The following is a 13,996-nucleotide window of genomic DNA, read 5'->3' as shown; positions in this document are numbered from 1 at the left end:
ATTAAGAATATCTTCACGTGTTGCACATTCGCACTTACATATAAACCACTCTTTTCTGATTAAATTTCACAACTCTATTCTGATTAAATTTCAGTCAAGTCTAATGGCGTATTTAGCTGACATAGCCAACTAAATGGAATATGATGCATGCATTTCATAATGCTGTTGCATAACATAAAATAATGTCTCAACCAATGAACGGAAAATCGGTTATTTAGACACGCCAGCCCCCTCACCGGGAGCCACACAGAGAGAGAGTTAGGCTCACGGCTCGTGATGTCGTCATTTGGCTTGAGGATGGCCTACACGTATGTCTAGTGCTGAGGCGCGGATATTGGTTAAGACTTCATTGCCAAGGTAGGCTATGACTTTACGATCTATTATGTTGGTGAAAATATACCTCGAACTTTATTTGACAAAACAACGAGCTGTATGTTTTAATGAATGTTGTATATTCGTGAAGTTAATACTTATACAGTTTCTTATTTTATGCAGTTTGCATTAGAAAAAGGGATTGTTCAATGTAATTTTATGTGATATGTAATTAGGATGAAAAAGAAACAACTCACTGCTTGAGCAGTGAAACCATTTTCAGCTCAGAGCACTGAGATGACAATGCTTACAAATATAGAAAAAAGTCTTGAGATATAATCATCATTGAAAACTACTCGTGTAAAAGTTAAGGATAGTTACGGGAGAAATGTTCAGTGTTAATAACACGAACTATATAAAGTAAACCTCGCTGATTAGCAAATGCCCGGATTGAGGTGCCAAGGTGTATTATCGCTGCAGGTAATCATGCACGTCCGCAGATGATAATTGCTCGGAAGTCTGGATTATCGATTAACTTATTTTCGAAGGTGTTGGTGTACTTCGTAAATATAAGATACATGGAGATGACACAACTTTTTACAATTGCGACCTTTCGGTATAGCTATTGCAATGTTTTCAAGAATTTCAAACGGTATAGGAAGCTATACCGAAACGTCGCAGTTGTTAAAATAACAGCCCATGAAATGGTGTCATTTCTATACTAGCAACTTCTAGACTGCCACTCAAACAAATCATAAGATACATAGGGTCCTTTATTACAATTAAAGGCGTTTTTCGTTTAATTTTTTAAAAAATCTTGAGGCCTGTTTAGTATCCTTACTTACAGGCCTAGAAGTATCGTGCCAAATTGGATTGTACTGGAGCGTCTCTAAGAATGTCTCTTGGTTACGATGAAGTGATGTCTCGAAGGAGACAGGGGTATAATGGAATCATAGCACAATACTTTGGAGATGACTGTGGCTTGGTTGGCTACCAACTGGAATCACTAATCGCCCAGGGCGCTAACGTAGCCGTGCGTGTGCTGTTCATACCCAAGACTCTTGTAATAAACAAGCTGAGAAAGTTATAAGAATCAGTTTTTATGATTAAAAGTGGTATCGTCTGTGTTCTTTGATAAGTCTGAACATCCCCAGTATGTTATAGATATGTTTAAACCTTTACAGTCTTTTGCTGTGGTAATCTTTGATAACTCTGAACATCCCCAGTAAGTTGTACAAAAGCTTAAACCTTTAGTGCCTTGTGTTGATCTGGTATCCTTTGATAACTGTGAACATCCCCAGTAAGTTGTACAGATGTTTAAACTGTTATCGTCTTGTGTTGATGTGGTATAACTATTCCATGATATTCTAAATACACGTCTCTGCAATGTGCACATTTTAGACTTAGGAAACAAAGTACTGGACACACCAAATTAGGTAAAGATATCTTGCATTATGTAACCTTTCACGTAACAAATCTGTAACAGTGATACATTTACAGACCCTGACTCACGTAAGATTTCATAAACGGTGCACCATCGAAATACGTTAATCCCTTATAACTGAAATGTCACTACCAGAGAGCAATCAGTCTTCAGTATCTACTAAAATATAATCCTACAGACGTAAAAGCAAAATCGTGGTGCAAAGCATGAGCATTGTTCTATAAATACCAGCGACAACACTAAGTGCTTTGTTTTACAAACATACTACAAACGACGGTGGATGTTTAGTTGATTCCCTTGTTTTAGTTGATATATGTATCTGTTTGGGGTTGTTTCAGTAGGTTAAATATACGTTCACTGTCAGTTTTAAAAGTTTAACGTATTTCAGCAATACCTCGAGTATAGCTAAAATATCCCTAGCTGTAGTCAGTAGTTGAAGGTGTATGACCGTTTGTTCCACTGATACCGAGCGGAATGTTAGTGTAACCGTTTGTGTCACTTGGAGACACCAGAGAATATGTCCCATAAAGGCATCAGTCGCATTTTATTGAAATCGCCTTCCTACTTCCAACACAATGTTGAAGACCTGGTGAGAATCGTTGTGGCATGGCATGCTTGTAAGAAGCGGCTGACTTGGTTGATAGTTTTCATCGTATCACAAGTCCCTAGATGCTCATGCTGTTGATCACTAGTATGTCTTGTCCAGACTCGATTATATTCAGCCCGCCGCCATGTAGGTGGAATATTGCTGGGTGCGGCTTTCAGTAACAATCAAACAATGAATGAAATCCAGCAATCTGTACTCGCCCCTGGAATGGTCCCAAAACTTAAGATTCCCTTAAGATCATTTTTATGTAACCTATGCATAATCTTATTTTCGGGACAACGTGACAGTTTGTTTATATATATATATATGTCACGTATGACACGGGGTTTGTGGTAACCGGTATTAATATTGCTGCATTAAAATCGCACACAATACGGTTCTTGGGGAAACGACATACTTTGCACGGCAACAATAACATGTTTATCAACACCCGTATTTACACCTGTATTCTTCAATGACGTACTTGCATTACCACAGTAATTAAAACGCTGTAAACCTATGATATTCAACTATACAACATATCTTTATAGCTGGGGATTTCAACACAACCTATAGCTAACTTGTTTCGCACACAGGAACACACCATTAACACAAGCATGTTCCTATAAAACCACTCCTTTTGTCTGTGCGGAGGTCAAATTAACTGTCGACAGGCTGACCTCGATATCAATTAAGCTGATCGTATAGTGCCTCTCAATAATCACCAGCTTTAATAACGGACAAGTCTTTGAAGCTTGCACCATAAAATTACCAACGGTACATCTGTTAAATGTGTAGTCTATTAAATACTGTACGAGGAAACCGCTATTGCTCTTATGAGGTACACACCTGTTCGAGGATAAATAGTTGGTGGGGATCGGGGATAGTGTGGGGATCGGATGGGGGTAGGGGAGAGATGCCACTCGTCAGTCATGTTCGTACCTGTTAAACAATCACCTCAGCTTGATATGTTAACTAAAGACAAACATTGGTTATTGTGTAGAACTATGAACATGCTATTGATTTATTCGATATTTTTTGTAAACATACACTTATTTCTTGAAATGTATTTCAAAGCGAAGGTCGAAGGTATTGAACAATCATAATACACAATAAAAAGGGTCCGAAAACGTAATAATAGACATATCAATTTTAAAATAATACTGTTGTTGGTCTGTAACATTATGTAATGAGTGGAATATCCTATTTAGCTGTACCCACATTGAGGTCATAAGATGTTTGTCCCACATTACGGAAAATCTTAAAATCTTGATCTAGGCTGTAAACACACGAAAATGTTTGCTTGGGCAGTTCCCTATTTCCGATAATTTTACACCGTAGGGGCGCATGTGACATATGGAAGGTCAAGGTTAAGACCCATGTGCTCTTCATTACTCACCTCGATTTTCGTTTTCCTAATGGCATTCCTGAAAGAATGGATTTGCATATCCCACAGCCCTGGAATATGTCGGAGGCTGTGCGGTCTGTCAGGGCCCATCGCTAGTCCGACAGTTTATGTCAATCGCCGCTTGTTTTAAGGACATAGTGGTGCTACCAGGACTCCTATTTTTCATGATGTCAAAACAGACTAAAGACTAATGTACAGCGTAGAGACTACAAGGCTTTTACAGCAACGTACTCAAATAGTACATTTACCAGTGTATGTTAATATTGTGAGGAAGGTTAAACAGGTTAACAGAATCTGAGTTATGTCTAAGCTAGTCATTTTGTTGTTACTAGAACGGCAAATGCCCACAGTACTTAAAGTTGTAGACAGAGCCTCACGCATGTGCTAACTACTGATCATATATTACAAAGAGTAAAGGTGAAAATGTAGAGCGTAACACGTTGAATAATCACTTAACGAAGGCATTCCCTTGCTGCTGACCTCAGCAGTGCAATATATTGAATGAACAGATCTTGCAGAATTATGGAACGGTATTTTGCCAGTCTAAATAATTCAACATCTACAAATGTATGTAGACAAAAATGTCTTCATGGATGAGAATAACATCCACGTAGAACATATTTTCATCTGAGTACAGTTGTTGGCAATCTATAGCCTGCTTTTATATTGTATTGTCCGAATAGTCATATTAGTTTTAACTTTCCAAGCTAGTTTTAATTAAAATTGTGATATTCTAGTTGTTTTACTGTCCCTCGTTGACAGATTTTACAATATACATGTACTCCTTTTCTTTGTTAAAAAGTCTCGTCACAATATGGCTGAGATATTGCCGATGTGACGTTAAATATTAACTCACTCACTCACTCACTTCATCTGAGTAAAACTGATTTCATCCACGTAGAACATACATTGTACTTTCATCTAAGTAAATCTGATTTCACTCACGTAGAACACACTTTCTTCTAAGTAAATCTGATTTCACTCACGTAGAACACACTTTCATCTAAGTAAATCTGATTTCACTCACGTAGAACACACTTTCATCTAAGTAAATCTGATTTCACTCACGTAGAACACACTTTCATCTAAGTAAATCTGATTTCACTCACGTAGAACACACTTTCATCTAAGTAAATCTGATTTCACTCACGTAGATCACACTTTCATCTAAGTAAATCTGATTTCACTCACGTAGAACACACTTTCATCTAAGTAAATCTGATTTCACTCACGTAGAACATACATTGTACTTTCATCTAAGTAAATCTGATTTCACTCACGTAGAACACACTTTTATCTAAGTAAATCTGATTTCACTCACGTAGAACACACTTTCATCTAAGTAAATCTGATTTCACTCACGTAGAACACACTTTCATTTAAGTAAATCTGATTTCACTCACGTAGAACACACTTTCATCTAAGTAAATCTGATTTCACTCACGTAGATCACACTTTCATCTAAGTAAATCTGATTTCACCCACGTAGATCACACTTTCATCTAAGTAAATCTGATTTCACTCACGTAGAACACACTTTCATCTAAGTAAATCTGATTTCACTCACGTAGAACACACTTTCATTTAAGTAAATCTGATTTCACCCACGTAGATCACACTTTCATCTAAGTAAATCTGATTTCACTCACGTAGAACACACTTTCATCTAAGTAAATCTGATTTCACTCACGTAGAACACACTTTCATCTAAGTAAATCTGATTTCACCCACGTAGATCACACTTTCATCTAAGTAAATCTGATTTCACTCACGTAGAACACACTTTCATCTAAGTAAATCTGATTTCACTCACGTAGAACACACTTTCATTTAAGTAAATCTGATTTCACCCACGTAGAACACACTTCCATCTAAGTAAATCTGATTTCATCCACGTAGATCACACTTTCATCTAAGTAAATCTGATTTCACTCACGTAGAACACACTTTCATCTAAGTAAATCTGATTTCACTCACGTAGAACACACTTTCATCTAAGTAAATCTGATTTCATCCACATGGGAGATACTTTCATCTCCACAGAAGTCGAAATAATATGTTTTGCTATTTTTAATTCTTCCGCTGATACTTAGAAATAATATCAGTTGCAAGAATAGAGGAAATTCCGCTGACACCTAGAAATAATATCAGTTGCAAGAATAGAGGAAATTCCGCTGACACCTAGAAATAATATCAGTTGCGAAAACGAGGAAACGGCGAAATGAAGCTACACCACCAACATACTACCAAATGTTTATCACACCACATTTAGATACCTACCTGAAGTGATGTGTAGTGTACAGTCTTGTTCCCCCTCTTGTGCCCTGTATAGAACCTTATCCACAGAAAGGCGTAATGCCCTGTGTTGATCTGCGTCATATGCCCTATGTAGAACCTCACCCAGAGATCCGAGTAATGCCTCGTGTCGTGGCAAGTCTTATGCAATGCGTAGAACCTCATCCAGAGATCCGTGTAATGCCCTGTGTTGTTCTTCATCTTATGCCCCGTGTTTTGTTCCGAGTAATGCCCGAAAAATACTCGACAAATAGATGTGTCATAGCAGTATAGTTCAAAAGATATTGTACCACTGAAATATTGTTTCAAAATTATATTATGACATCAATGTAATTAACTCTACCTCAAATAAAATTGTAATTAATTTTACATTTATTATATTTCATCGATGTAAATGACAGGGGTCAACAATAAGTGATCTTTGTGCAAAATATCCACGGACATCATTGATTGTATTCCCAGACATCAATCGAATGTTGATTAATCCATTGCGAAAATATCCGGTATATATTAAATTTTTGTCTATGAATAGTCAAAGTGTCCTTTTACGATATTAAACCAAAAGGTTTGCATCAATGATCATTATCATTAATCAACACATTCACGATTAACAGATATAAGTGAAATGATAAAAATTGAAAATGTGTTTGGACGTTTTGTGAGATGATTACTGACAAGATTAATGGCACGACAGAGGGTCACGCACGTGAATGTTGTTTCAGTCACACTCTTTAATAATCTACTGTTATATAGGAGATATGACAACTCAGGACCAGCAATCCAACGTTTGAGAGTGTAAACAAAAATGTGCACGTGCTCCACGTGTCTTGAGCCCCTGTCGCACATTTTAGTAGATCAATTGCAAGTGCTTATGTGTTTCTTATTGGAAAAAAACCCATTTCAATACGCAGCCATAAGCTTAATACTGCTATTTTTTTACTGTGACCTATGTGTAACTCACACGTAGCGTATAAATAACGAACTCAGCGCATCCGTGTTGTATGAGGTTCGCATGATTAGCGTAACAGTACGCTCGCTACAAATAACTGTATAAACAATGCGCATTCCGAGCGTATTGCGTACGCACCCAACATATACCTGGCGCGTTCTGACGAACACCAAGGGTATTCCGAGCGTATTCAGTATACATTAAAAAGGCGCTGTTTCCCGCCGTTCTTTTTCGATTCTGGCCTGGATCTGCCATTTTCAGGGCGTATGTTCATCTTGGAGTTTAGATCATATTTATACCAAAGTTCGCGTGTATCCTGGCTGTTTGGCAAGCACAATACCTGTACGCTATCTGCGCGTTAACAAGTTACAAATAAGAACAATGCGCTGCTCGATCGTTGAACAAACGGTACCTATTCGCGCAAAATGTCGGCAATCGTTCAGCGTGCGTTGTAATTGCGCTGCAAGTACATTATGTATGCGTCCAATTTACGCGGTTCATTGCTCCTGCTGGGGTTAAGGGTATTGCCGCGTATGATCCTCTTAACACACAGCATACACTCACGTTCGACTAATGCACTGCCTATTTCTAACTGAGGACGCGAGCAACAGTTGTGCATGCCCAAAGCTATCCCGCTGGGCCATACTGTGTGCATGCTGGCGTGCATAACGATTACGATGCATATGAGGTGCGTATTGTGCGCACGTATGCGTATGAAAGAAATGTCAATGCGAAATTCATAAGGAACATGTGACAGGGCTTCTAAGCACCAAAAATCGCTGAGCAGAGTTACGTACCTTGGACCAAGCAGAAACCTTTGATCAGGGATTCGAATCCAAGGCTCTCCTTTCTAAGGTTTGTCAGCACCAGAGGATCGAGGGTTTCAACGTGGATCAGCACCACTGTATAGGCTTGTCGCTTGTAGCTGATTCGCTGGAACATAACTTAGTGCGATGTTTATAGGTTACATAAATCTACTATTGTCATTCTTGCTGTTATTGCTGCGATACTACTGAATGTGGCGTACACCTAAACTCACTCTCATTCAGATTACATACAGATTTCAAGACAACTCAGTGCCACCTTGACAAGTAGCAGTTTCTCATCACAAGCTATCAAGACTCACTCATTCACTTTGTTATTGATTTGTACAGAGATATCGATTCTCTTTTACTACGCCTTTCTGTCAACACGACAAAAGGACAAGAGTAGTCTGTGACATAACCAGAACTGTTCACTCAAATTCTACACCCTACTTTCTCACAAAACAACTGACAAGACCATACTCTGTCGTCGGTCCTACGACCACCGTGGCCTCCCTGTGACCGATCCCTCGCCAATTCCCATGGGGAATGTCTTGTAGAAGTGTAATTAAGAGGCGATTGTTTACAACCTCGTGAAGGTTAACGCCTGCCAACATACTAGAGTTTGCCAAATTGCTTATAGCGGTCAAAATGCTGCATCACAGAAAAGAAAGGTGACGGGGATAGCGCAAAATGCAACCCTTGCGTAGGAGGTTTGTTAACCACCAATCCCTTGCGGTTTCAATAACGTATAAGATTTCCACGATCCAAGTTGGGATTTATCGAGCCTTGAAATCTTCTACCACCGATAAAAGAAACCTTTTGAAGGTGACCTTCGTTATCTGAACTGAAACCTTTTTTTGTGAACTTCGAGTGAATGAATGTGCGGTTATACGCTGCTTTTTGGAAGTATTTCAACTGTTTAGGTATCGAAAATCGTTCTCTCATGGGTATAGAACCTAGGTGTCGGTGTGACGAGAGGACGCTTTAACCACTAGGCTACCCCCACCGCTCCAATTTGTGTATTGAACATTATTGTAGAGGTCTAATGAATATGTTATTGTCATTATTCTTATAATCGGCATATAGTTGTGATACAGTTTTAGAATTAAGAATGCTGTGTTTAGGTTTACACCTAGAGTTTAGGAGAAAGGTTAAAAGGACCACATACTGCCAAGGCACTTTACCCCATCTCGATAGTTAATCAATAGTTTATCATCAGAGACATGATCAATAGGGGCATGCTCTATTAACTAGAACCGGACTCACTATGATGGCATGAAATAGTATGTCATCGAAAGACATACACGGGTCTTCAGACTGGCAAACGTCAAAGGGGTTGAATGGAGCCAGATGTACCTTTTCCGAAAAAGAGGTTAATCTACCGACAAAGGCCAGATTAAGATCACAAAGCAACATATCTCAAGAATAATAGTTCAGTCCCACCCTTAACCACACAAGTTCTAAATGTCTTTGCAATTTTAAAACATATGTCTTTAGAAAGGTCATAAAAAGGTACAGTAATGCCGAAATGAAAAGGTCAAATTACCATCAACCTTTAAAATATAGCTAAAATCAAACATGTTGTCCTGACTATTAGATTCACGTATGTTTTGAAAAGGGCAGGTTCCGCCAGTGCTATAAAAGTGCGTCTTTGTGGGTGTGTGTGTTTCTGTGCGAGTGTCTCTCTCTCTCTCTCTCTGTTCACTGTCCTGGGGCTTCGAGTTAAATATTATTATGAACAATGGACTATGGACAAAAAGTCCACAATATCAGTTCACATGATTCATAATGTCCACGAATGCTGCTTCTGCTCTGTCACGTCACAGTCACGTGTACCAAACTTACAAGATTTTGGAACATGGCAAATTTAGAGGGGGCATTCTTTGTGCCAGGATCCGCTGCTTGTAGGTTCGAATAGCGAATACGTTCAGATAGTTTTATTGGTTTTTCACTACCATGTCTCGTCTCGGGACATAAGAGACTTTCCTTGAACAGTTACTTACACCCTATGACTGAATTACATGTATGTGTCATGTTGCTTGCATATACTGACGAGCAAAAAACATTATTCAGTTTATACATCCCAATTACAGGTGTTTCTTCAGCATGTCCGAGGCGTTGGTCTAGGTGAAAGTGAATGACTGATTAAGTAAGTGTAATTCGCAACTTTCGGCAGTTCCGATGACTCTAAATGGTGTATGAGGCGTTGAAATATTTTGAAAGTTTTTACGTTGTTATTATTTTCAGATAAAAAGTGAGTTACAATTTATCGTCACAACGGCAATATTTCATCCATATCGCGACGGACACACTTACCTGTTATACATATTAATTAATGGTAAATTATTAAAATGCGGTCAACGAAGGACGGTAAAATAACTAGATTTTCACAGATGTGAATTTTAGACTATAGACTGCCAACAACAGAAGGTAGATCACCATAATAGGGACCATAGAGACTCAAATAAAAAGTCAGAAATATTTAACTATATAAGATTATAGTGCAGTGAACACTTGTTGTCACTGATTATCAGTGATCAGTTGTTCGTCCTTTTCATGTGTTTTTAACCGAATGAATGTTTCGGCACAGTATGGGGGTTAACGTCTGGAGATGACGTTGAGATCTTCAAATCTGTTTGTTGCATCCGTTTAGGACATAGGTCCGTAGCATAGGGAGGGGAACCTAACTAGATATGAATGAAAAGACCAATCAGCTAATGAAATCTGGTATATGTTCAAAACGTACAGTCCAGGTTTCAATCAAAGGGAATCAGTCCGACGGTAGTAAAAGAAGAAATCAACCACAAATTACCCATCTTCTTTGATGGTTCAAAGCCACAGGTCACCTAACGGACAAGGTCATCGCAGCGTATAACACTTGTTTTGATTGATGTCGGCAATGAGGTCAATGTAACTGAGTGACTTTGGTGCCATGGCGTTTTGAACAGCATTGCTGTGACCACGGAGACAGTCCCTAAGAGATGCTAATTACGGCGTTACAAATGATTGGGGAACGTGTGCCCAGGGAGAGAATATATTTCGCAGCAGCGCTCTAACAGAAATTGTGATGTCTGTTAACAGTTTAAAGAAAGTCGGTAATCACACTGATTTCTGAAACCTCGTCATGATTCTGGAGCAGAATATTGACATCGTATTTCCTGTTTGTAGTCAATATCGAGTGAGAAGACTTAAAACACAACATGCCCCTGAAGATCACTGGATTGAATTGGCCTTCAGCAACCCATGCTCATAAGAGGTGTCTAATAGAAACGGTGGTCAGGCTCGCTGACTTTTTGACACATGTTATCGGTTCCCAGTTGCGTAGATCGATGCTCAGTCACTTGGTCACTTGATTATGTGGTCCAGACTCGATCATTTAAAGACCGCGACCATATAGCTGGAATATTGCAGAGTGCGGGGTTAAGCTAAGCAGAATACGAACAAAAAAAAGCCAAAGCGCAACAAAGTGAGATTGTCATTGTAACCACAAGTTTCACCTCCACCTAATATTTATTAACCTAGTATAATAAAGATATCCTGCGCATAATATTGAGAATTGCTTATATCTGACAAATGAAAATGTTCATTAAAATCCCTTACGTCTACTTCGGCTCACTTCCAAATAGTCAAACAGGTTCTTCCTCGGAGTAACGCACACACTGCAGCAGCAAATATCTCGCTCTCTGTTGCTTATCGCTTTTTAATCACTTTCGTGCTGAACACATCAAGGCTCCCGACTATATCAAAGAACAAGTAGTTATAAGCCAACAGTGTCCTCAAGGCAGAGGCTAGTCTTGCACAAGTTCATAATGCAATTATTCTTAAACACAATAGATAGTTAATACCAATAATATTAGCACGAAGTTAAATTTAAAGACGCTTGTCTTTAAAAATCAGTGGTTGAGTGAAGTGAATTGTTGTTTATTTGTCACGCATACACATTACAGAATGTTACATACAGGGTATATATACATAGGTTAAATAATTATGCAAGGCCTTCAGTAGGCCGGAGAGACACGTGTAAAGACATGATAATTTACTTTCGTTCATAATGACCTAGAACAATAAAAATATGAAGGTAAAAGTTACATGATATGAAAATAACACTGACACTAATTTGCTACCATATCCTTAAAACTTTTGCGGCGACTAAACATTTTAAACACATAAGGCCTAGTATGAATAGGAGATTTTTTTGAAGAAAAGAGTAGTGTTACCTTAAAATCTAAAGTGTTACCAGTATAAGACGTGTTACTGAAAAAACTGGGTAACACAGACAGATGGATGTCCTCATAAAAAGGACACTGTAGGAGAAAAGGTTTTTCATTTAGTTGTGCCAGTTACATGCAAGCAATCACAGTACACCCATGGACCTTTTATTCAGTATACGCTTGGGGAAAGGATAGGCCACTGAAGCATGCTTGTGTCAACACTATATTTACGATAATTATCAACGGTCAGTGTGCAAACTTGTTCTACCGTGGTGTAGCCTGGTGTTTTAGGCTCGCGAATACTTCCTAGGCATGTGTGCTATGCCATCTAGTCATACCTTAAGGATGCTTCTGTACATAGTGCATGGTCAGGTTACTAACTGTCTCAAGTAATTGTGTGGTGTTGTTTTTGGTGCACAGCAAGACTCATTGAGCACACATGTGTATTTATTAAACATAGGCGTTTGATTATAACAACAGTCAAATTTTTGTATTGATTTGGTATATATATATAACCACTGAGTGGCATAACAAGCTTTGCAAATTTTGATGAAGATTGATCTCAAACAACCAATTTGTATGTATGCTCATTGAAACTGCTGTTTGGTGTTTCACAGAAATGATGTCTTGGCATCAACCATTTCGAAAGGCAAAACAAACGTCGCTGGAGATTATGTAGACGTCCAAGGGCTTGTGGCTGATCTCTCGTTAAACTAGTCATAACTGCTGTGTTAAAAAGCAGTGAACGATTGCCATTCAGGCCGGCAATTAATGAACTGCATGCGTGCATGATGCACATGCATCTCGATGTCAATGTTGTGTTCTTGCGAACTCTTCCCTGAGTCTGAAACAATACTTTATTGGACAAAACATGCTTTACTACCACGGTTCATGTTTTTCTCAAACTTGACTTCGGGTGTATATTTTAAAAGAAACATAGGTTCAAATACTCCACTTATACATAAAAGTCATTTCCAGTATTAAGACGTTTCTTGTGCATTTCAGTATATTCAACAGGTATACTAGGTCGACGTGTTCCTTAAAAAGGTTGAAAGATAATGTAAATCTGTTTACTCCAACAAGTGCCATGCTTCCTGAAGTGAATAGTGTGTAAAATAATTCGGAGAACACGGAAAAACTGAAGGGAAAATACTGTACAAGATCCCACCCACTAATAATATTAAATAGTCGGCATAGTCTTTTACATGTAAAGTACGACAGTATTTTTTGACAACGTGGATTGTGTGCAGCCACCAACTGACTACTGAAACACACAAGAACAGGATGTCACGTGACACGGACGTTGAAATCACGTGAGCAAAACCGACAACCCTTGCAACTATTGTCAACACTCAGATACTGAGATATTATTTCCTGATTGAACACGTTACTTATATTCCGCCTGGTGTCATTACTGACTTTCAGTGAACCATTCACAGTTATTTTTTCCCTTCCATCACACAAAATGTATTTCTGTAATTCTGTTGCACTGACATTATACCTCAAGACTCATCTGTCGTCGTCGGACACGTTCCGTCCCTCGGGCATGGTGTTAGTCATTGGATTATCTGGTCCAGGTTGATTTTGTCGACAGACCGTCGTCATGTAGCCTGATTATTTCGAAGTCCACTGTTAAACAAGAAACACCCAAATCGTTACAATCGTGTAACTGTTGTAACATGTAATTACAAAATCATGCAATTTAATGTGTGCATAGGTTTTGGATTACCCTTTCTGCAAACACCTGGTGTCATCACTGTTTTTCAGCAGTCCATTCATGTCATTTATCACAGCATTTACTGCCTTTGTCTCCAAATGAAATCGGTTCCTAGAGGCAGACAAAACATGATATTCCTTTGCGCAGACGTTTTAGATCTATTAAGCAACGTTAATTGTCAAATACGGTTATTGCTGTTTTGAACGCCATACATAGAACCTGTTTCCAGAGATAAAGAAACATGACATCCTTCATATCATCTTAGGGG

General features: G+C 38.6%; 1 protein-coding gene across 1 annotated transcript in view; it reads left to right on the top strand.

Moving 5' to 3' along the window:
- Nucleotides 1-301: 301 nt before the first annotated feature.
- LOC137258769 (FMRFamide receptor-like) overlaps nt 302-13,996 on the top strand; it is a 102,743-nt gene continuing 89,048 nt past the window's right edge. The window contains exon 1 of the mRNA XM_067796457.1: nt 302-357. The gene's annotated coding sequence lies outside the window, so the exon portion shown is untranslated. The remainder of the gene's footprint in view (nt 358-13,996) is intronic.

Source organism: Haliotis asinina, chromosome 12 (assembly GCF_037392515.1).
Source record: "Haliotis asinina isolate JCU_RB_2024 chromosome 12, JCU_Hal_asi_v2, whole genome shotgun sequence".
Lineage (NCBI taxonomy): Eukaryota > Metazoa > Mollusca > Gastropoda > Lepetellida > Haliotidae > Haliotis > Haliotis asinina.
Note: the sequence above shows the minus strand (reverse complement) of the source record. Positions and strands in the feature narration are given on the sequence as shown.